Source organism: Gopherus evgoodei, chromosome 7 (genome assembly GCF_007399415.2).
Source record: "Gopherus evgoodei ecotype Sinaloan lineage chromosome 7, rGopEvg1_v1.p, whole genome shotgun sequence".
Classification (NCBI taxonomy): Eukaryota; Metazoa; Chordata; order Testudines; family Testudinidae; genus Gopherus; species Gopherus evgoodei.
In genome coordinates, this window is record NC_044328.1 from 82,914,724 (window position 1) to 82,936,644 (window position 21,921).

At 49.7% G+C, this 21,921-nt stretch overlaps 1 protein-coding gene and 1 long non-coding RNA gene across 5 annotated transcripts in view; one reads left to right on the forward strand and one right to left on the reverse strand.

Annotated features, from left to right (window-relative positions):
* On the reverse strand, positions 1–16,740 carry LOC115654529. 2 transcript variants are annotated; one of them, XR_004001203.1, is made up of 3 exons: positions 16,710–16,740; positions 10,583–10,882; positions 1–531 (listed from the first exon to the last, which is right to left on the reverse strand). It is a non-coding gene; the product is annotated as an uncharacterized LOC115654529 (long non-coding RNA). The 2 variants fall into 2 exon arrangements; XR_004001204.1 differs by lacking the exon at positions 1–531 and adding an exon at positions 9,046–9,299.
* GLYCTK (glycerate kinase) overlaps positions 15,606–21,921 on the forward strand; it is a 21,699-nt gene continuing 15,383 nt past the window's right edge. Inside the window, exons 1-2 of one of the 3 annotated variants that reach the window (XM_030568896.1) lie at positions 16,188–17,290; positions 17,816–18,033. The gene's annotated coding sequence lies outside the window, so the exon portion shown is untranslated. Of the gene's footprint in view, positions 16,132–16,187; positions 17,291–17,815; positions 18,034–21,921 lie in introns of those variants that run through there. The other 2 variants (XM_030568898.1, XM_030568897.1) reach the window with 2 other exon arrangements.

Genomic DNA, 21,921 nt, shown 5'->3' on the forward strand with positions numbered 1-21,921 from the left:
CACTAGCAAAACCACAACCCATCCCAGTGAAAAGACAGCATCTTAAAATGGGCCCACAAGCCAGAGCCTTTTTGGGGAGAGCTGGCGTTTCGATGTGAATGTTCCCGCTGGCGCGTGGGGTCTGTGCTGGGATGGCGGAAGCAGGAGGGACTGATTGGCTTGAGACTGGAAATGAAATACAAAGGATTTCACCGCTCCTGGTAGGTCCTGGTTTTGAATGTAGCTGAGGTTAAGGTGACCATCTGGTGGCTGTTTGCTGATCCTTAGGAAAGAAGTGTGTGGTCTCAGTCCATCACCCTGCAGACACTGCCCCCATCACAACTGTGACTGCAACTGGTGCTAATTGCTCCCCTACCCATTGCTGGAAATCTCAGTAGACAAACGAAGGCTGGAACTGAGCCAGAGACACCCAGTTACTCTCTCACCCCTGGATCTAGTTCTTCCAAGTCTGGGGGGAAGCTCATTGGCAGACAATGAAGGGAGCCCACATAGCCATTTCCGATGTCAAGAGAGGAGAGCTGTCAGCCGCACCTGCATTGGGAAAACATCTTTACAGAGTGAGGAACATTGTGATGGGCTGAGACTGGGGAGCCGGGGGAGAGAAATTCAACTACTTGAAATACTAGCACCTCCTGCTGGCTGATTTCACCAATGACACTTGCCTGAGAGCAACCACAAGAACAACCCAGAGCAGGGAGCTACCTGCAGGAGACACCTGCCAGCTCGGAAAAGCCAAGGCCCACGAAGAGTTAATGCCGGCTGTTACAAATGAGCCAAGTGTATTTGACAGTTTCAGAGAGGTGAGGGTGGGCGTGAAGCACTGTAGCATTCCCATTAACTCGAGACGGCTTCTCTAAGCCCACAAAGAAGGGCCCAGATTTTTTAGTCGATATTAATTTTACACTTGGCACCACAGGCCCGAGTGAATCGCTGGTTTCACAGAGGGGCTGTCTAATAAACAGACTATAGAAAATCAGCAAAGTGAAGATTGACTTCACTTTCCCTGGCACTGAGAGTATAATAGCAGTGGGGGCTGCAGAGGGCAATTGAAACTTCAGAGCTGTAATGAGGGATAAGAGGGTATCATAACCTTAGTCCCAGATCTGGACCTTAGCGTCCAAAATATGGGGGTTAGCATGAAAACCTCCAAGCTTAGTTACCAGCTTGGACCTGGTACTTGCTGCCACCACCCAAAAAATTAGAGTGTTTTGGGGCACTCTGGTCCCCCTGAAAACCCTTCCCTGGGGACCCCAAGACCCAAATCCCTTGAGTCTCACAACAAAGGGAAATAATCCTTTTTCCCTTCCCCCCCTCCAGGTGCTCCTGGAGAGATACACAGTCACAAGCTCTGTGAATCCAAACAGAGTGACTCCCCCTCTCCGTTTCCAGTCCTGGAAACAAAAAGGACTTTCCTATTCCCCAGAGGGAATGCAAAATCAGGCTAGCAAATCCAACGCACACAGACTTCCCCTGATTTCTTCCTCCCACCAATTCCCTGGTGAGTACAGACTTAAATTCCCTGAAGTAAAGAAAAACTCCAACAGGTCTTAAAAGAAAGCTTTATATAAAAAGAAAGAAAAAATACATACAAATGTTCTCTCTGTATTAAGGTGACACAACACAGGGTCGATTGCTTAAAAGAATATTGAATAAACAGCCTTATTCAAAAAGAATACAAATCAAAGCACTCCAGCACTTATATTCATGCAAATACCAAAGAAAAGAAACCATATAACTTACTATCTGATCTCTTTGTCCTTACACTTAGAAACAGAAGATTAGAAAACAGAGCTACTTCTCCAAAGCTCAGAGAAAGCAGGCAGCCAGAAAACAAAGACCTCAGACACACAATTCCCTCTACCCAAAGTTGAAAAAATCCGGTTTCCTGATTGGTCCTCTGGTCAGGTGCTTCAGGTGAAAGAGACATTAACCCTTAGCTATCTGTTTATGACACGCCCCCCAAATTGCAGACAGTGGGGAAGCTCACTGGCGGCGATTTCCTTCTAGAACTTGAAAATAAACAGATTAATACAACACATGCACCTTTACATATACCCCTAAGTATATAACTAACAGACTTTTACATTTTAAGAACACTGTTTAACTACTGAATTCTGGGAAACTCTCACGGGAGAGTGCATCAGCTACTTTGTTAGAAGCTCCTGTGATGTGCTGAATCTCAAAATCAAAATCTTGGAGAGCTAAACTCCAACGAAGAAGTTTCTTGTTGTTCCCCTTGGCAGTATGAAGCCACCTTAGTGCAGCATGGTCAGTTTGTAGTTGGAACCGCCGTCCCCAAACATATGGGCATAGCTTTTCCAGGGCGTACACAGTGGCATAGCATTCCTTTTCACTGACTGACCAGTGACTTTCCCTCTCAGACAGTTTCTTGCTGAGAAACACGACAGGATGGAAGTTGTGATCTGTTGCTTCCTGCATGAGCACTGCTCCTATACCACGCTCAGATGCATCCGTGGTTACTAGGAATGGCTTGTCAAAGTCCGGGGCCCTGAGCACAGGGTCAGACATGAGCGTTGCCTTAAGTTGGGTAAAGGCCTTTTGACACTCATCAGTCCACTTAACTGCATTTGGCTGGGTCTTTTTGGTCAGGTCAGTCAATGGGGCAGCGATTTGGCTGTAGTGTGGTACAAATCGCCTGTAGTATCCGGCCAAGCCTAAGAAGGATTGGACCTGTTTCTTTGACCTTGGGACAGGCCACTTTTGGATAGCATCCACTTTGGCCTGTAGGGGGTTTATGGTTCCTCGACCCACCTGGTGCCCCAGGTAAGTCACTCTGTTTTGGCCTATTTGACACTTTTTGGCCTTAACAGTTAGTCCTGCCTGCCTGATGCGCCCAAAGACCTTTTCCAGGTGGAGTAGGTGTTCGGGCCAGGAGTCTGAAAAAATGGCCACATCATCGAGGTAGGCAACTGCAAATTCTCCCAGTCCAGCTAGTAGACCATCTACCAGCCTCTGGAAGGTGGCGGGTGCATTTCGAAGGCCGAAAGGAAGGACATTGAATTCATATACCCCCGCATGGGTGATGAATGCTGACCTCTCCTTGGCAGGTTCATCTAGCGGTACTTGCCAGTACCCCTTGGTTAAGTCTATTGTAGAGATGAACTGGGCACGTCCCAACTTCTCCAATAGCTCATCGGTGCGTGGCATTGGATAGTTGTCCGGACGAGTTACTGCATTTAGCTTACGGTAGTCCACGCAAAAGCGTATTTCCCCATTTGGTTTGGGTACCAGAACCACTGGAGATGCCCATGCACTGGTAGATGGGCGGATTATACCCATCTGTAGCATGTTCTGGATCTCCCGTTCTATAGCAGCTTGGGCATGAGGAGACACCCGGTAGGGTGGGGTTCTGATTGGGTGAGCATTACCTGTATCAATGGAGTGGTATGCCCGTTCAGTCCGTCCTGGGGTGGCTGAGAACAATGGGGCGAAGCTAGTGCACAGCTCCTTAATTTGTTGCCGCTGCAGACATTCCAGGGTGGTTGAGAGGTTCACCTCTTCCACGCCACCGTCTTTTTTCCCGTCGTAGTAGACACCATCAGGCCACTCAGCATCATCTCCCTGGACTGTAAACTGACAAACCTGTAAGTCTCTGGAATAGAAAGGCTTGAGAGAATTAACATGGTACACTTTAGGCTTTAGTGAGGAATTGGGAAATGCTATGAGGTAGTTTACAGTTCCCAGGCGCTCTTGGACCGTGAATGGCCCTTCCCATGATGCTTCCATCTTATGGGCCTGTTGCGCCTTCAAGACCATAACCTGGTCTCCTACCTTGAAGGAACGTTCTCTGGCATGTCTGTCATACCAGGCCTTTTGCTCTTCCTGAGCATTCTTTAGGTTTTCTCTAGCAAGGGCTAAAGAGTGTCGGAGGGTGCTTTGTAGGTTGCTTACAAAGTCCAGAATGTTAGTTCCTGGAGAAGGCGTAAACCCCTCCCATTGCTGCTTCACCAACTGTAATGGCCCCTTAACCTCGTGACCATACACAAGTTCAAATGGTGAAAACCCTAAACTGGGATGTGGTACAGCCCTGTAGGCAAACAGCAACTGCTGCAACACTAGGTCCCAATTATTGGAGAATTCGTTGATGAATTTTCGTATCATGGCCCCCAAAGTTCCATTGAACCTTTCCACCAGGCCATTGGTTTGATGGTGGTATGGGGTGGCAACCAAGTGATTCACCCCATGAGTTTCCCACAGTTTTTTCATGGTCCCTGCCAGGAAATTAGACCCTGAATCTGTAAGGATGTCGGAGGGCCAACCTACCCTGGCAAAGATGTCTGTTAAGGCCAGGCACACAGTGTTAGCCCTGGTGTTGCCTAGAGCGACTGCTTCTGGCCATCGGGTAGCAAAGTCCACTAAAGTCAGTACGTACTGCTTTCCTCTGGGCGTCTTTTTTGGGAAAGAGCCCAGAATATCCACAGCCACTCGCTGAAATGGGACCTCAATTATGGGGAGTGGCTGGAGAGGGGCCTTGACCTGGTCTTGAGGCTTACCCACTCTTTGGCATACCTCACAAGACCGGACATACTTGGCAACGTCCTTGCCCATCCCCTCCCAGTGGAAGGACTTCCCCAACCAGTCCTTGGTTCTGTTCACCCCAGCATGGCCACTGGGATGATCATGGGCTAAGCTTAAGAGCTTCCCCCGGTACTTAGTTGGAACCACCAACTGTTTTTGCGGCTGCCATTCTTCCCGGTGTCCACCAGAAAGAATTTCCTTGTATAAAAGTCCTTGGTCTATAACAAACCGGGATCGATTAGAAGAGCTGAGAGGCGGTGGGGTGCTCCGTGCCGCCGCCCACGCTTTATGAAGGCTGTCATCTGCTTCCTGCTCAGTCTGGAACTGTTCCCTTGAGGCTGGGGTCACCAGTTCTTCCTCAGACTGTGGACTTGGGCTTGGTCCCTCTGGAAGCGATGTAGGTGATGGGGTTGTTTCTGTTGCTGGTGAACCGCTCCCCGCTGGTGCACCTGAGGGTATTTCAGGCTCTGGCTGAGCCTTTTGGGTATGGCTGTCTTGTGCTTCTGCCAGTTCTGGCTCGCTGGCGCCCTCTGGCGTTGAGTTTGAAGCTGTGGTTGCAATTGCTGGTGCTGGTTGCTGTTCCAGTTCCGGGCCTGGGACTGGAGATGCTGTGGCTGTTTCAGTGGTAGGCATGGAATCCGGGTCCACTACCTCTGTCTGGGTCTCTGGTAACACAGACGGGGCCTCTGTGGACGGCTCAGGAACAGGAATGGGTCTGGAAGCTTGCCTGGTTTGGCAACGTGTAACCATTCCCACTCTCTTGACCCGCCTCACCTGGTTGGCCAAGTCTTCCCCCAGTAGCATGGGGATAGGATAATTGTCATAGACTGCAAAAGTCCACATTCCTGACCAGCCTTTGTACTGGACAGGCAGTTGAGCTGTAGGCAAGTCTACAGCTTGTGACATGAAGGGGTAAATTGTAACTTTGGCCTCTGGGTTGATGAATTTGGGGTCAACGAAGGATTGGTGGATAGCTGACACTTGTGCCCCCGTGTCTCTCCACGCAGTAACCTTCTTTCCGCCCACTCTCAAATTTTCCCTTCGCTCCAAGGGTATTTGAGAGGCATCCGGGCCTGGGGATCTTTGGTGTGATGGTGGTGTAATGAATTGCACTCGCATGGTGTTCTTTGGACAGTTGGCCTTGATATGTCCCAGTTCATTACACTTAAAGCATCTTCCATCTGATGGGTCACTGGGCCGAGGTGAGTTACTGGAGACTGGTGAGGTGGAAGGGTAGGGTGTCTGTGGCTTTACTTGGGTGGTATGTGGGGTCTTTGGCTGTCCTCGGTTGTAGGGTTTATGGTCTGTGTGCCCCCTGGGGTAATCGTTCCCCTTGACAGTAGCTTTCTTGCTTTCTGCCAGTTCCATCCATTTGGCTCCAATCTCCCCCGCCTCAGCGAGATTTTTGGGTTTTCCATCTTGTATGTACCGTGTGATGTCTTCAGGAACACCGTCCAAGAACTGCTCCATTTGTATGAGGAGGTTCAGTTCTTCCAAGGTTTGAATGTTGTTTCCTGTTATCCAGGCCTCATAGTTTTTTGCAATGTAGTAGGCGTGTTTGGGAAATGACACCTCTGGTTTCCACTTTTGGGTTCTGAAGCGCCGACGGGCATGATCTGGGGTTATCCCCATTCTGTATCTGGCCTTGGTTTGAAAAAGTTTATAGTCATTCATTTGTTGCTTAGGCATTTCAGCTGCCACCTCTGCTAAAGGTCCACTGAGTTGTGGCCTTAATTCTACAATGTACTGGTCTTTGGGGATGCTGTACCCAAGACAGGCTCTTTCAAAATTTTCCAAGAAGGCCTCGGTGTCATCACCTGCCTTGTAGGTGGGAAATTTCCTGTGCTGTGGAGCAATAATGGGCGATGGGTTGTTAGGATTGGCTGGCACATGCAGCCCAGCTTTTGCCAAGTCCAGTTCATGTTTTCTCTGTTTTTCCTTCTCTTCATACTCTTTTTGTTGTTTTTCCATTTCTTTTTGTTGTTTTTCCATGTCTCGGCGGTGGGCCAACTCTTCTTCTGCTTGTTTCCTTCGGTAGGCCACCTCTTCTTCTTCTAGTTTTCTTTTGTGTGCTGCCTCTTTGGCTGCCTGTTCTCTTTGGAAGGCTGCCAGTTTGATGCTTTCTTCCTTTTCTTTCAGCTCCATCTCTTTTTGTTTTATTTCTAGTTCCTGTTTGTGTTTTTCCATCTCTCGCCTGTGTTCAGCTTCTTTGAAGTGCTCTTCAGCCTCCATTTTTGTCTTGGTAGACATGGTTCCTGTTTTCTTGTTTTGGGGTGCCCTCCGGTGTTTCTCTTCTGAACTGCAGGCTCTGTTGCCTCCTGAAGTCTGCCTAGCAACAGTGCCTTTAGCTAATCTTCAATGTTAAGTAAACCTGAAAAACCACTTTATTTGCATTTATATAGTGCTGGTAATGACTCTCAATGGGAATGCTATTGTGTGACAAAAGACTCGTGATAGCACCTTAACGACTTCTTGCTTAACATGCAAGCCACAAACTGCCAGAGAGAGCAGAAAAAAAAATTCTCTCTGGTTCCCTTTTAAAACCAAACTGTTTCTCTCTGCTAAAAAGCCCTTAGCAGAGAAAAGAAAAATATAATATTCCTACTGGCTTCTGGATTCTGTCTATATCCCACCCACTGCCACTCATATCATAACCTTAGTCCCAGATCTGGACCTTAGCGTCCAAAATATGGGGGTTAGCATGAAAACCTCCAAGCTTAGTTACCAGCTTGGACCTGGTACTTGCTGCCACCACCCAAAAAATTAGAGTGTTTTGGGGCACTCTGGTCCCCCTGAAAATCCTTCCCTGGGGACCCCAAGACCCAAATCCCTTGAGTCTCACAACAAAGGGAAATAATCCTTTTTCCCTTCCCCCCCTCCAGGTGCTCCTGGAGAGATACACAGTCACAAGCTCTGTGAATCCAAACAGAGTGACTCCCCCTCTCCGTTTCCAGTCCTGGAAACAAAAAGGACTTTCCTATTCCCCAGAGGGAATGCAAAATCAGGCTAGCAAATCCAACGCACACAGATTTCCCCTGATTTCTTCCTCCCACCAATTCCCTGGTGAGTACAGACTTAAATTCCCTGAAGTAAAGAAAAACTCCAACAGGTCTTAAAAGAAAGCTTTATATAAAAAGAAAGAAAAAATACATACAAATGTTCTCTCTGTATTAAGGTGACACAACACAGGGTCGATTGCTTAAAAGAATATTGAATAAACAGCCTTATTCAAAAAGAATACAAATGAAAGCACTCCAGCACTTATATTCATGCAAATACCAAAGAAAAGAAACCATATAACTTACTATCTGATCTCTTTGTCCTTACACTTAGAAACAGAAGATTAGAAAACAGAGCTACTTCTCCAAAGCTCAGAGAAAGCAGGCAGCCAGAAAACAAAGACCTCAGACACACAATTCCCTCTACCCAAAGTTGAAAAAATCCGGTTTCCTGATTGGTCCTCTGGTCAGGTGCTTCAGGTGAAAGAGACATTAACCCTTAGCTATCTGTTTATGACAGAGGGCTGTGTGCAGTGGGGGGAATTTGGGTCTCAGGTGGATACTGGTAAGGGAGACAACAGAACATGAGATAGCTGCAGGTTTGTGTTGGGTGGAGGAGAATTTGGATCTGGAATGAAGGACAGATGAGAGGATTGCTATAAAGCAGCAAAGGGGTGTGGAACTGAGAGACAAAAGCCACCGTGCTCCCAGCAGATGCACCCTAACCCCGATTCCCTCTGAAGTGGGGCTCTGAATTTGAAATGGACCTGGCCTCCTGCTGCCTCTCTGTAGCACTGTCCTCTTTGTGTCACCTTCCTGGCTGTATTACACAAGAAGACCTCATTTCCTGGTGACTGTGAGAGAGATTTCCCGTAGAATCTCAGACTTCTGGCTTCTCTCTTTCAAAACTACTGCTATAAGAAAAGCAAATACTGTACCAGGCAGGGCAGACTTTCTGCCAGAGAACCAGAGACGACTGGATCTCTAATGGATCTAAAGGTGGTTCTCCTGGCACTCAGGGTAACTGCAGTGGAGGATCACATTGGCTGACATACTTCTCCATTTATTCCACCTTTAATCAAGGGAGTTAGCAGGAAAATATCTTGCTTGACTCGGCCTTGTTGCCAGCACTAGGCATTCCAGTCAGATGATCGATCAATTTCAATCTTTTATTGTAACAAATCTGCAGGCACTTAAGGCCTTCATGGTTGTCACTGTGCTACACACTTTGGAGACTCAGCTTCCGATGACAGCAGAGACGGAACTTGTCTCAGAAATTATTGGCTCCCTCACCACCACCGGAGAGGAAGGAGCCTGTTAGCAGTAGAGTTGGCTTAAAAACGGAGTGCATTTTGTTCACAACTTTTCCAAACAGAGCCATTTTTAATTCTTTGGATTTTTCTGCAGAAACGATTGTCACATTTATTTTCATTTTCTGTTTTCTAAAGAAATCTTTTTTAATATTTCATTTATGAACATTTTTTATTTGACAAAATCCCCCCCGGGATGGAATAACCATTACTGACAATGCAACCCCTGCAGAGACCGAGCTGTGCAATCCCAGGCCCTGCTCAGGCCCCTCTGTCATGATCGTTGTGCCTGCTTTTGGGGAAGATGTATTAAATTAATGTAGAATTGGAAAGAAACCTTTCAGAGGCCTGGCCCATATTAGCCCCTGTCGGGGATTGAACCCACAACCTCCTGATCAGAAATTTAGCCATAGACAGTACATCAATTAGCCAGCCACTGTGCTACTGAAACCTGTTGATTGAAAGAAATTTGTAAATTAGGTATCAAGCTTTTCTTAGTCTTTTGGAAAAAAGTTAACAGTACTATAATTTCCCCAGCTCCTGTACTGCTTTGAAGCTGGAAGTTTTCATAGCTAAAGCAAGATGCCTTTTCTGTATGCCAATACTTTGTGCTCAGGCCACTCATCCTGAACATAATTGCTACACTGGCATATTTTGTGACTCCACAGCTTTTAAAGTTCACCGGCACCTGGGTTCTCCCTATATTTCAGGGGCATGTCCCACAGAAGACCTGAAGTCCATGGTGAATGAACAAACCTCAGACCATCTAGATAATGTCTCTTCCCTTCTGTAGCACCTCTTCTCTGCATCTCTGTACAATCATTAATGCAACCTCTCATTTTATTTCGGTGTTGCCTTGAAATAGCTGTTTAAAGGTAATTTTATTTAATTGTAACTTTTTCCTGTGGTTCTATTTTTAACTGCGCTTGCTGCAGCATTGGCTTGGCACCTAAGAGGTGTGATAATAACCATGGGCTTGATCACTCTTGCAAAAGCCACACCAGCCATTCTCAGCTCCTGCGGGGAAAGGCCTCATCAATCATCCAGCCATTCATTCAACAACAGTGCTATTGCTGTCCTTCCAGAGTGAAGGCCTCATAGCATAAACTCCACTCCTGCCCAGCCCCTCTCAACCCAGTGCAAAGAAAAGGTTTCTTCAATGCAAAGAAAAGGCCCATCCATCTGAGCCACTCATTCCACTGGCTAGGGAGAGAGGTCCCACATGCAGAAGATATTGGCAGAACCTTGCTAGGCTAGGTCAAGAGTGAATTTGAGATCCATCCACTCCAATATAAACCAGTGGAATAAATAGCTCATCCCTTTAGCGCAGAGCTGGATCCCAGCAGCCATTCAGGGGCTTTGTCGGTGTCTATGGTGCCTGCACGGTTCAGTTCAGTACATGGGAAATGCCTCTTGTTTTTGCTGGCTGTCTCTCTACCATCATTTGTCTTATGCCCTAGAGAGTTACTCCCCTGAGGCGTGGATTCCCCTTCCAGGCTGTTCCTTGAAGCATGGGCCCAAGTCCTTTCCTAAAGTGTTTTTTTAGTAGCTGATGGAGTCACACTAAGGATAAATCTGTCCCAGTCTCTGAATTTCCACAGAGGTTTGACTGTGGAAGGAATGTAGCCACTCAGATGGGTGTCCTCACTATTCTCTGTGACCAACATCCTTCCTCACAGATATTTAGGCACCTCATTCCCGTTTAAATCAATCAGCCTTTGAGGAGCTGCATACGTGTGCATCACCATCCCTTTGAGGTCTGTAACCTTCTGGAGTCCTTTAGCACTCGCAGTTAGCAGCCAGCCCGACGCCCCAGAACGGGTAGACAAAACTGGGAGATTCCATCCAGCAAAAGCAGTAAGTCTGCTGATGGGCCATGTGTCCTCCTTGCCCCGCAGTGCTCCCATGCTTTATGTCCAGCTCCCTCATCCCCTTCTTTGCAGCTACCATTGTTCTAATAGAGACCTGTCCAGGAGACCCACCTGCACAGTTTCAGCTTTTGCAGCACAAGGTCTTTGTTGCGATGAGGACAGGCTACAATGGGAAATGAAAGGAGTGATTTGAGGAGCAGTTGTTCCCCAGGTTGGCATGGCAGTAGCATTCCATGTGGAACTCAACTATCAGGGGAGGCTGGTGGAAAGGGGTGTCAGGGCTGGCGCCCTGTCTAGCCTATCTCTTCTTTACCATCAGCTTCCCTTGTCCTTCCCTCTCTTTAACTCCACCAAAGTCCCATTCGTACCCTCTTCTTTTGACCTGGGCTAATTCCAGTGGTGGGGTGGGAGGAGCTCTTTTGGCCTTTGCCTCTAGTTTTCTGATGTTGTAGGGGGGAAATCCTCTCTGGGGAAGCTCCAGAGGATAAACGCTTTGCCAGGGTTCAGTGCAGAGTTGCAGAATCTGGTGCCAGAGATGAAACCTATTCCCATGGGTTCAGAGCAGGACAGTCATGGGGACTGAGGAGATGGATGGAGCTAGAAGTGTGGGGCAGGAGAGAGGTGATGGAGCCAAATGTGTGAGTGGAGGGGTCAAGATGGCAGAGCGATGAAGGAAGAGGACATGGAGACAAACACCTGAGGGGACAGCTCAGAGAAATTAAGGAGAGGGCCTGGGTTTTCACTGCAAATATTCTGGCATTTAGCCTCTGAGAGCTCTGAATTAGCTAAGACTTGTGCTATTAGTGCGTGTGTTGGGATTCAACTAGCTGCACAGCTTTCACGGTGTCTCTGTTTGCAGCAGGGGAGGTTTCTGAAGAATTGTAGTCATGTTTACACTTGCAGGTGTTATCTTGATAGCATAAAGATGTGAAATTCACCTTTGCAAAATGTGGTGGGAGGGCCCCACCATGTGGACAAAGGGAGAACTTTACTTAGTGTTTTCCACTTTGAGGGCCCCATGGACTTTGGATCAGGCCCTGGATGACTCCTCAAAGGGTAGATCAAGGGATCTGTTCAAGGATAAAAGAACAGCGAAGCTTCAAATTCTTCCCCTCTCCTGTCCTTCCCCCTTCCTTTGCTCTCTCAGTACCCTTCAGCCAAATCCAAAGGCAGAGGGAAATGTACCCCAGGCCTTGCTCTGCAGAGTCCATGGAGGGATAAATCTGGTATTGTGATGCCCCTTTTCAAGGGGAAAGGAAGATCAAAGAGAGAAGAGCAAAACAGTTGTTAGGATCTGTCAGAGGGTACTCTGCCCCTGTAAGGAACAGCAGGTCGGGGGCCAGCCAGCCCTGTTCAGAGACAGACCCCCTTTTGGAACAGGTATCTGGACCAGGTAGAGGGGATTTAGCAGCTGCAGCTGGGAAGGGGTCAGGTGATTCCTATAAAGGCCTGAAGGAGGAGCTGTAGGAAGCAGGCTGAGTTCTGTGGGTCCCTACATCCTGCTCTGGCCTGGGGAATTGCTTGGGTTGAGTGTTGCTTTGTGAGTTGTTTGAAGAATAAACCATACTTGAAGGAAGGGCCTGAGCTGACCGTGATGGTAGCACTTCCTGGCCTGGTGGGGACAGGCTAGCAATGTGTAGAATCATAGAATATCAGGGTTGGAAGGGACCTCAGGAGGTCATCTAAGTCCAACTCCCTGCTCAAAGCAGGGCCAATCCCCAGACTGATTTTTGTCCCAGATCCCTAAATGGCCCCCTCAAGGATTCAAACTCACAACCCTGGGTTTAGTAGGCCAGTGCTCAAACCAGTGAGCTATCCCTCCCTCAAACCATCCTGTGAAGTTATACTTTAGACTTGGACTATACTGGTGTCTGCCTTGGTCCATTTGGAGACTAGAGTTGTGCTGTCTGTGGACCCAGCTCAGTACAGTAAGTAGCTCTTGAGTCCCAAAACTTGCCTCTTCAAACCAGCTTTAGGTTCTTAAAAATTCAGTATGTGGTTGAGGAATATTTTATTTGGCTTTGCCTTGGGGAGGGGAGCATTTTCCCCCAAGGTTCATTGGTTTGTTATAAGCTGATTCTGAGGAGAGAACAAAAGTTTGCATTAGCCACCTTCCCTGTCAGCATAGCCTGCAGTTGTAGCTCTGCTGTGAGCACCATGCTGCTCTGGACTACATACTTTGCACTGACTTTGTTTTGAGACAGCCTAGTTTCATGAGCTCTCCAGCCTGACCTCAAGAAACCAGGAGCAGTTTATTAGGTGCTGAAACTGATCTGGCTGTCTCCAGTTTCCTGGTCACTATTTTAATGCTTATAATAAAATATTTAGAAACCGAGCATGGTGCTGTTTGCCCACTTCAGCATGAGAGAAAGAAGCAGCAATGGAGCTTCAACATGAGGGGAATACAGGGCTTTCTGGGAGCATGAATCCATCCAGCCTATATCTAAAGCACACCTGCTCCATTTGTGCCAGCCTTTGAGGTCTATAGTCCCTCTCCACAAAGACCAAGGAAGGAGACAACTTCTGCTGAAACCCCAAGGAGATTTGCCATGTAGTCCTCTAAATAGTCTTCTCAGAAAAGGAGTGGAGGCAGGTTTGTCATCCAGTGTGAGCCCCCAAAATCCCCCAGGGAAATCCTCACCCTGTTGGGGCATCTCTGGATGAATGAGGCGCTGCTGTGCCGTCCTTCCACGTATGCCACTTTAGATACACCCACTCTGTGCCTCTTCTGCTGGGTTAGCCAAACAGAGAATCTGGTCCTACATCTGAGACCCCCAACCTCAATGCATGGGGATGTCTGGCCCCACACCAGGCACTCTGTACCCACCTCCTTTATTCGCAGCAACTGGAGGACCCCATACAGACCCACCTGGGGCTCTTAATCATTTTTATGATTTATTTCAAAGGTGCAGCTTTAGTTCTATTAAATTACAGACCCTGCCACACTCAGATACTAAAGTGCCGGGAGGGTGGCTGTATAGACCCCAGTACTGGTCCCAGTAGACTCTAGTACTGGTCACAGCACTGGTCCAAGTATAGACCCTAGGACTAGTCATAGTAATTGTCCCAGTATTGACCCCAGTACTGGTCTTAGTAAGACCTCAGTAATGGTCCCTGGTGGGGGCATGGCCTCAACTGAAAGAGGTGAGGCCTTTCAGAATTTAAAGGCCCTGGGGCTCCAGCTGTGGCTGGGAGCCCCAAGACCTTTAAATCATCATAGGCAGCTGGGAGCCCTGGGGCTCAGGGGTGAATTAAAGGGCCTGGGGCTCTGGTGGCCGTGGAGCTCTGGGCCCGTTAAATCCCCGCAGGAGCCCAACTGCCGGAGCTCCGGCGGGGGTTTAAAGGGCCCGGGGCTCCCTGCAGTGGCCGGAGCCCTGGGCCCTTTAAATCACTGCAGCGGAAGCCAATCCAGTCCGGCACGGCGTACTGGATTTTGCCGGTACACCATACTGGACCAGACTGGCTTACTTTCACCTCTGGTCCCCGTACCGGTCCCAGTAAGATCCAATATGGTTCCCAGTATAGACCCTACAACTGGCCCCAGTTGTAGTCCTAGTATAGAGATCAGTAGCTGTCCCACTAAAACCCTAGTACTGGTCACTTTACTGGCCCCAATGAGACCCCCAGAACTCATCCTGTGACCAGCACTGAGTTCTATATGGGGACAAATAGTGAGGTCTATACTGGCACCAGTATTGGGGTCTATACTGGGAACAGTACTGAGGTCTTACTGCAACCAGTACTACAACGAGTACTACCAACTATACTGGGATCGGTACTGGGTCTATACTGGGACCTGTACTGAGACCAGAACTGGAGTGTAAACTGGGACTAGTATTGGGATCTTGGACCAGTTCTGGGACTAGTACTGGTACGACGACTAGGGTGTATACTGGGACCAGTACTGGAACCAGTACTGGGGTCTTACTGGGACCAGTACTCAGAACAGTACAGGGCTTTACAGTGGGACCAGTACTGGAGTCATAGTGGGACCAATATTGTGACAAGTAATTGGGGGTATTGCTGGGATCAGTGCTGGGATCTTTCTGGGACCAGTACTACAACCAGTACTGGTGTCTGTACTGGGACCAGTACTAGGGTCTATAATGGGACTAGTATTGGGAAAAGTACTGAGTCTATAATGGGACCAGTACTGGGATCTGTACTTGGGACCACTGCTGGGATCTATATGGGGATTAGTAATGGAGTCTTACTAGGACCAGTACTGGCACCAATACCTGGACCAGTACTGGGGTCTGTATTGGGATCAATCCTAGGGCTAGTGTTCATGTTGGTGTCACTAGGCATAAATCTAGGTAACTTGGGAGGGTGGTAGACCACAAGTGTCAATGAAGCCCTCCTGTTGTAGGCCTCAGTGAACCATTGTTCCTCCATGTTAAACACTTTGTGTAACCTAATGTACTAATAGCTGCAAAAATGTAGTGTTAGCAGTTAGTTTTTGGTTGTAACAGCCAGTTCTCTGCTGTAATACATTAAAGCTAGGCTAAAGCACGCTCAAGGCCGTTTTAAGATACTGTATACATGTCTCAGCAGCGGAGAGGGAGGAGGAAGGGGGAAGACAAAAGATTGAATGAGAAAAGATACTGCAGCTGGATGGGAAAGGAGGGGGGAGTAAAAGATTAGCTAATCAGCAAGAAAAAGTTTTGTAGTAAACAACTGGGATATAAAAGGAAGAAACTGCTTGTTTTAGGGGTGCAGGATTTGAGATTTTCTCCCTTGCACCTTATTTGAGCTCAAATAAATTTGGTTGTTTGCTTCTGCACCCTGCTGTGTTTATGGGCGTTAAGCACTCTGGGCAACGAATCGCTGTTGCTTGCCTCTGGCACTGCTGTGTCGGCAACATTCAGGTTTTAGTGGGAGTAGTATTAGGGTCTATACTGGTTCCAGTAGCGGGACAAGTACTGGTGTCTTACTGGGACCAGTACTGAGGCCAGTATTGGGGTGTATACTGGAACCAGTAGTGGGGACTTACTGGGACCAGTGCTGGAGTTTTCCTGGGACCACTACTGGAACCATTTTTGGGGTTTGTACTTGGACCATTACTGGGGTGTAGTGGGACCAGTACTGGGTCTGTACTGCCACCAGTGGTGGGATCTTGCTGGGATCGGTCCTGGAACCGGCGGCACCAGGGGTGCGATGAAGGAGAGCCGCTGCCAGCCAGCACATGGAGTAAAGGAGCCTCCTGGCCCAGATAGCTCCGCCCCCTTTTGCCCGCAGCCAATGGCAAGCCTGGAGGGATGGGACAAGGGAGGAGCCTCGCTCACTTCCGCGGGCTGGGGAGGGGGCGGAGCTGCGTGATCGCTCCTGTCCCGGTGTGCTGGGCCGCTGCCAGCTTTCGCCTCCTTGCGCGGGGGGTCCTGCTCCGCCTGGCCGGCCGAGCCCGGGACAGTGGTAGGAAGTAGCCTGGGGCCCTGCAGCGGGTCTCCCCCGCCCGGCCTTACAGACTGCGGCCCTGCAGCCGAGCGGGGTGTTGGGAGCCACAGACTCAGGCTGCCCGGCCCCCGTAACAAGAGCCCAGTGCGGGGGACACGGGTTCCGGTCCAGACCCCGGTACCGGTCCCAGTAGTGCTGGTGTCTGTGCTGGGCCCAGTGCCGCAGCCTTACTGGGAAGTCACTTAGAACGAATCTTCATCACGCCTACACTAAATACCCACTGAAGTTGACCTACGTCAGTAATTGCTGTGATGGCTCATGTCTACATTGCCCCACCTGTCAGCGCAGCGCAGCTTCCTCTGGCGTCAGAGGGGGCTGAGACCAGGCCCTCCCTAGGCATATGCAGCTGGGGCACTAAATTGCCACAAATGTCATGGTGCCCTGGGCAGCTGCATGCTGCATACGCCGCAGCACCAGCTCTGGCGGCCAGTCCTTAGCGGGTGTGTGGGGCCCGGGACAACTCCCTCTGCCCCGTCTTAATCTCCCCCCTTGCTCTGCCCCCATTCTACCTCTTGCCTCAGAGACCCCGCACTCACCAGCAGCGGCGGAAAGCGGAGCAACCCGGCCCCAGTCTGCTTCGCTTCCCACTGCTGGCGAGTGCAGAGGGCGGGGTCCTTTCCCCTCCCTCAAGCGACGCGGCCGCGGGCGGGGGAAGCAGAGCGGGCTGAGGCTGGGTCACGTCACTTCACTTCCTGCCGCCGGTGGGGGGGCGGACCCCTTCGCCGAGTAACACATCTGGGGTGGGGGGAGCAGAGCGGGCTGGGGCCGAGTCGTTCCGCTTCCTGCTGCCCCCTGCTAATCCCCCAGGCCACTCTGGGGCCCCCCAAAGTGGCCCCCCATAGCTCCTGCCTTCCTGTCCCTGCAGACCTTGAGCGCAGCCTAGGCCCTCTGCGGTGCGGAGGGAGCAGGTGCTCGGACTGCGCAGGGCACCATAATTGGTAGAGACGGTCCTGGGCTGAGAGCTTGGCCTCTCAGCTCCAGGTGCAGATTCTTAGTGGGCACCCTCCCAACAAGAGTCTCCCCACCGCCCAGGGGTGACAGCCTGAGCTGTGGGGCTTTCTTGTCAATTTTTGGGCTCAAGCACCCAGCTGTGAAATTGAAAAGAATGACAGCTAATGTAAGTAACCCGCAGTGTCTGTCACCCTAACAACGTTGACATAAGCTCTATGTCTCTTGGAGGTGAAGTATTGTTAGTGTAGTAGGGCACTTAAATCGGGGAGAGCAAGGCTGTAGTGCATGTGGTCAGATGTTGGTTGCAGGTGTGTTTATTTAGTGTGCTGTTTTAGCTCTGCAGAGATCGCAGACCTTAATTTAAACTGCCCAATAAATTCATAGACTCAGTTTTCAGTGGAGGTACTCAGCCAGGTTTATTGTTGACAAAGCATGGTAATAGCACCTAGCAGACTCCACGAGGATACTAAGATATGTATGCTTGTGAGAGAGGATGCAGCTCAGTTAGTGACAGGACTTTCCACTGCTCCCTAGGCTGGCTAAAGATACTCCTTTTGAGATACATTTTTATACCTCAATACAACAAAGTTAGTACTGCCCCATTGACATAGTTACTGCCCCCTGATGTTGCTAGTTATTGTCCATTATTTTGTACATGTTGGTTTGATTAAAACATTTTTATTACATACAGGCAGTCCTTGACTTTACGACATTTGAGTTACGACGAGTGTGCAACTTCTACATTGGCACCCTGATTCAACTATAGGTTTTGAGTTTACAATGCTTGGTCCCACAGTGAAGTATATTGCGGTTCCCAGTTCTGACTTATGACACAATTGTAAGGAACCAATTGTGTTGTGAGTACAAGGACGACCTGTACTGTTATTTTGACCTTATTTTTCAGAAGTGGTGAGTGTGTTCCTGTTATCATTGGGAAATGTTTTTGTACCATCCTTGATATTTAGATGTTTTGATACTGCTTGATATCGGAATGTGTTTGCGTAAGCACTCTGTAACTAGCATTTCTTAGGAATGTGTATTTCTGCAATATTAACCCTGTCCTTGCCAAATTCTGTGAGCAGGTCCTGCCTTATACCAGGCCTCTACTACAAGGGCTTATCTCTTCCTGGTTACATTGCGTACACTGACATAATTAGGTCAATGTAAGTTACCTTATACATGGGTGGCAGGTTTGTAGAAATGTTGGTGGTGCCCAGAACCCACCCCTGTCAAACTCTGCTCCCCCGCAAAAAAACTCTGCCTCCCACCTGCCCAAGGCTCTGGAAGGGAGTTTGGGTGGGGGAGGAGGTCTGGGGTGCAGGAGAGATGCAGGGTGCAGGCACTGGGAGTTTGGGGATGGTAGGGGGTATGGAGAGAGGGGGTGCAGGCTTGGGGGGGTGCAGGGATAGGGCCGGGTTTGGGGTCAGTCTGAGGATGAGAGGTTTGGGGTGTGGGGGGGCTCAGGGCTATGGCAGAGGGGTGGGGTGAGGGGTGTGGCTGGGGATGAGGAGTTCATGATGCAGGAGGGGGCTCAGGTTTGGGGCAGACGGTTAGGGTGAAGGGGGATGAGGGCTCTGGCTGGGGCTGGGGATGAGGGGTTTGGGGCATGGGAGGGGCTCAGGGCTAGGGTAGGGGTATAGGGGGTGAGAGCTCTGGCTGGGGCTGGAGATGAGGGGTTTGTGGTGGTGGAGGGGGCTCAGGCCTGGGGCAGAGGGTTGGGGGTGTGGGGTGGATGAGGGATCTGGCTGGGACTGAGGATAAGGTGTTTAGGGTGTTGGAGAGGCTCAGGGCTCGGACAGAGAGTGCAGTTGGGGGGTGAAAGCTCTGACTGGGGGTGTGGGCTCTGGGGTGGGGCAGGGCTGGGGATGAGTTTGGGCTGCAGGCAGACTGCTCCAGGACAGGGGCCAGAGAGGAGGACTCCCCCCAGCCCTTTCCCTGCTGGCAGCAGCGAGCTCTGGGGGAGGAACCCCCCTTTCCTGCCCTACCCTCAGCAGCACACTCACCCCCACTACTATCACTGCATGTGCTCGTAGGGCCCCTCTCAGGTCCAGGAATCTCCCTCGCCTCCCCTGTGGGGGGTGCCGGGAGGTGCTGTGTGCGCCTTCTCCCCTGCTGTTGCCCCTGACTGTAGCCTCACTGGGGTGGGGGATGGGGCTGCTTCCTTGCCCAGCATGGGGCAGGAGTGGTGACTGTAGGTGGGGGGGGCATGCTGGTGGAGGGTCCCACCGGAAAAGGGAAGGGTCTGAGGTGGAAGGGCAGGCTCAGAAGCAGTCTGCCCTGGCAGTTGATGTGGGGAGCACTAGGACCCTGCGGCAGCAGTTGCTGCAGGGAGGAGGCATGGAGCTGCACAGAAGAGGCAGGGATGCTCTGTTCCCTCCAGGCCCGGGGATGTGCACAGGGCCAGCAAAGGGGGACCGTGGAAGATGCAGTGGGGAAACCCGGCCCCAGACATTGGTGGAGCTTGGCCCCTGGACTCTGAATATTGCTGGTGCCCAGGCACCACGTGGATATATAACTCTCCACCCATGGACGTCAACCTAACTGTAGTGAAGACCACACTTGGAACAGTTCCTTGTCCCACTAAAGTCTATGGCAGAACACCCATGGTAGTGCTGGAAAAAGAGGAAATGGACCCTGATGGTCCATGACTTCAGTGAGAGGAGGGTATGTGATAGTGTATTTTATGCACCAGAGAAAAAAGGGGAGTAGCAAGAGTGTGTAGGAAGCTCTAAATTAAATTAGACCACCCTCTACTTTAATTTACACATTCTTACACTGTTGTCCAGTCTCCTAGCACATAAATTACACTAGTTCACGCTACCTTAAACTCAGATTACTGTCTGTCTACCTAGCTATCTAATACTTAGCCCTGGTCTACACTATCAAATTACTCCAGTGTAACTACATCAGTCAGGGGTGTGGACTATTCACACCTCTGAGCAATGTAGTTATACTGATCTAAGCACCAATGTAGACAGCACTATATTGGCATGAGAGCTTCTCCTGCCGATGTAGGTACTGCCTCTTGCGTAGGTGGATTAACTAAATTGACGGGATACACTCTCTCTCAGTAGCTCTCAACCTTTCCAGACTACTGTACCCCTTTCAGGAGTCTGTTTTATTTTGTGTACCATCAAGTTCTACCTCACTTAAACTACTTGCTTTTGAAATCAGACATAAAAATACAAAAGTGTCACAGCATGCTGTTACTGAACAATTGCCGACTTTCTCATTTTTACCATGTAATCATAAAATAAATCAATTGGAATATAAATATTGTACTTACAATTCAGTGAATAGTATATAGAGCAAAATAAACAAGTCATTGTCTGTATGACATTTTAGTTTGTACTGACTTTGCTAGTTCTTTTCATGTAGCCTGTTGTAAAACTTGGCAAATATCTAGATGAGTTGATGTACCCCCTGGAAGACCTCTGCATACCCCCAGAGGTACATGTACAATGTGTTGAGAGCCCCTGGCTTACAGCGTCATTAAAATGCTATCGCAATATGGTTGCATCAATGTATTTTAAGTGTAGACCTGCCCTTAAATTACGCTTCTCATCCTGATACCTGACTGATGGACCCATTCACCTGAATTTGGCTCTTTGCTTGCAGAGTTTGGTTTGATTCCAATTCCAAGTTGTTACCTAAGTTAATGAGAAACCGTCTTTTGCTTGTAGTTTATCATCACCACGTCCCCTCCCTAGAAGATGGAAGTTGGGAGCTGAGGTTTTTGGTGTCTTGTGTTGAGAGAGTTAATCGTGGAACTTGAAGCTGGTGGGCAGCTGCAGATTGAGGAGCTTTATGAAGAGCGAGCGCTAGATCTTATAATGTTAACTTATGCAAATTAATATGCAGATTGGGGACATCATTCATTAATGGAAGCTCAGGAAGTTTTCATTTAAAGGGGATTAATCTAAACCCTTCACAATCCTCCTTCAGTCCTCACTCAGAACAGGCAGTTCTGAGGATTGTTTTCCTCCAAAGTTTAATGTAGACTCTTGGACAACTTTCTAAAAGGATGCACCCCAAACCAAACATTCTGCTAGGCCAGGGGAGGGCAAAGTATGGCCTGCAGGCCGGATTCGGCCTGTCAGGGCTTTCAGGCCGGCCCGCGGGATTGCCAGTCCCATGGCGCAGTGGAGCTAAGGCAGGGTCCCTGCCTGCCCTGGCCCCACGCCGCTCCCGGAAGTGGCCAGCACCATGTCCCTGCAGCCCCTGTGGGAGGGAGTGGGCAGAGGGCAGGGAGCTTGCCTTAGCCCTGGTGCACGCTTCTGCCACCTCGGAGCTGCTCAAGGTAAGCGGCACCGAGCCGGAGCCTGCACCCTGAAACCCTCCTGCACCCCAGCCCCCTGCCCTGAGCTCCCTAACCCCTTGCTGTCCCCCTCCTGCATCCCAGCCCCCTGCCCTAAGCTCCCTTCTGCATCCCACACCACTCCTGCACCTCAACCCCTTGCCCTGAGCCCCTTCCTGCATACCACACCCCTCCCACACTCCGCACCCCCTCCCGCACCCCACTCCCCTCTCCTGCATGCAATTTCCCCACCCAGATGTGGCCCTCGGGCCAAAAAGTTTGTCCACCCCTGTGCTAGGCAGTGGGGACTGAGGAGCATGCAAGGTCTGGGCCATGGCAGGGCCTCGGGAATGTGACTTGGTCATTTCTTGGTCAGGCTATCATGGCTCTAAATGTAGAATAAAGAACCAAAAAGGACCCAAAAAAATTAATATTGGAGTGCTCTTAAAATGACGTGAGAATAACATCTTTAGTATAAATCACCATCTTCTCCAACATCC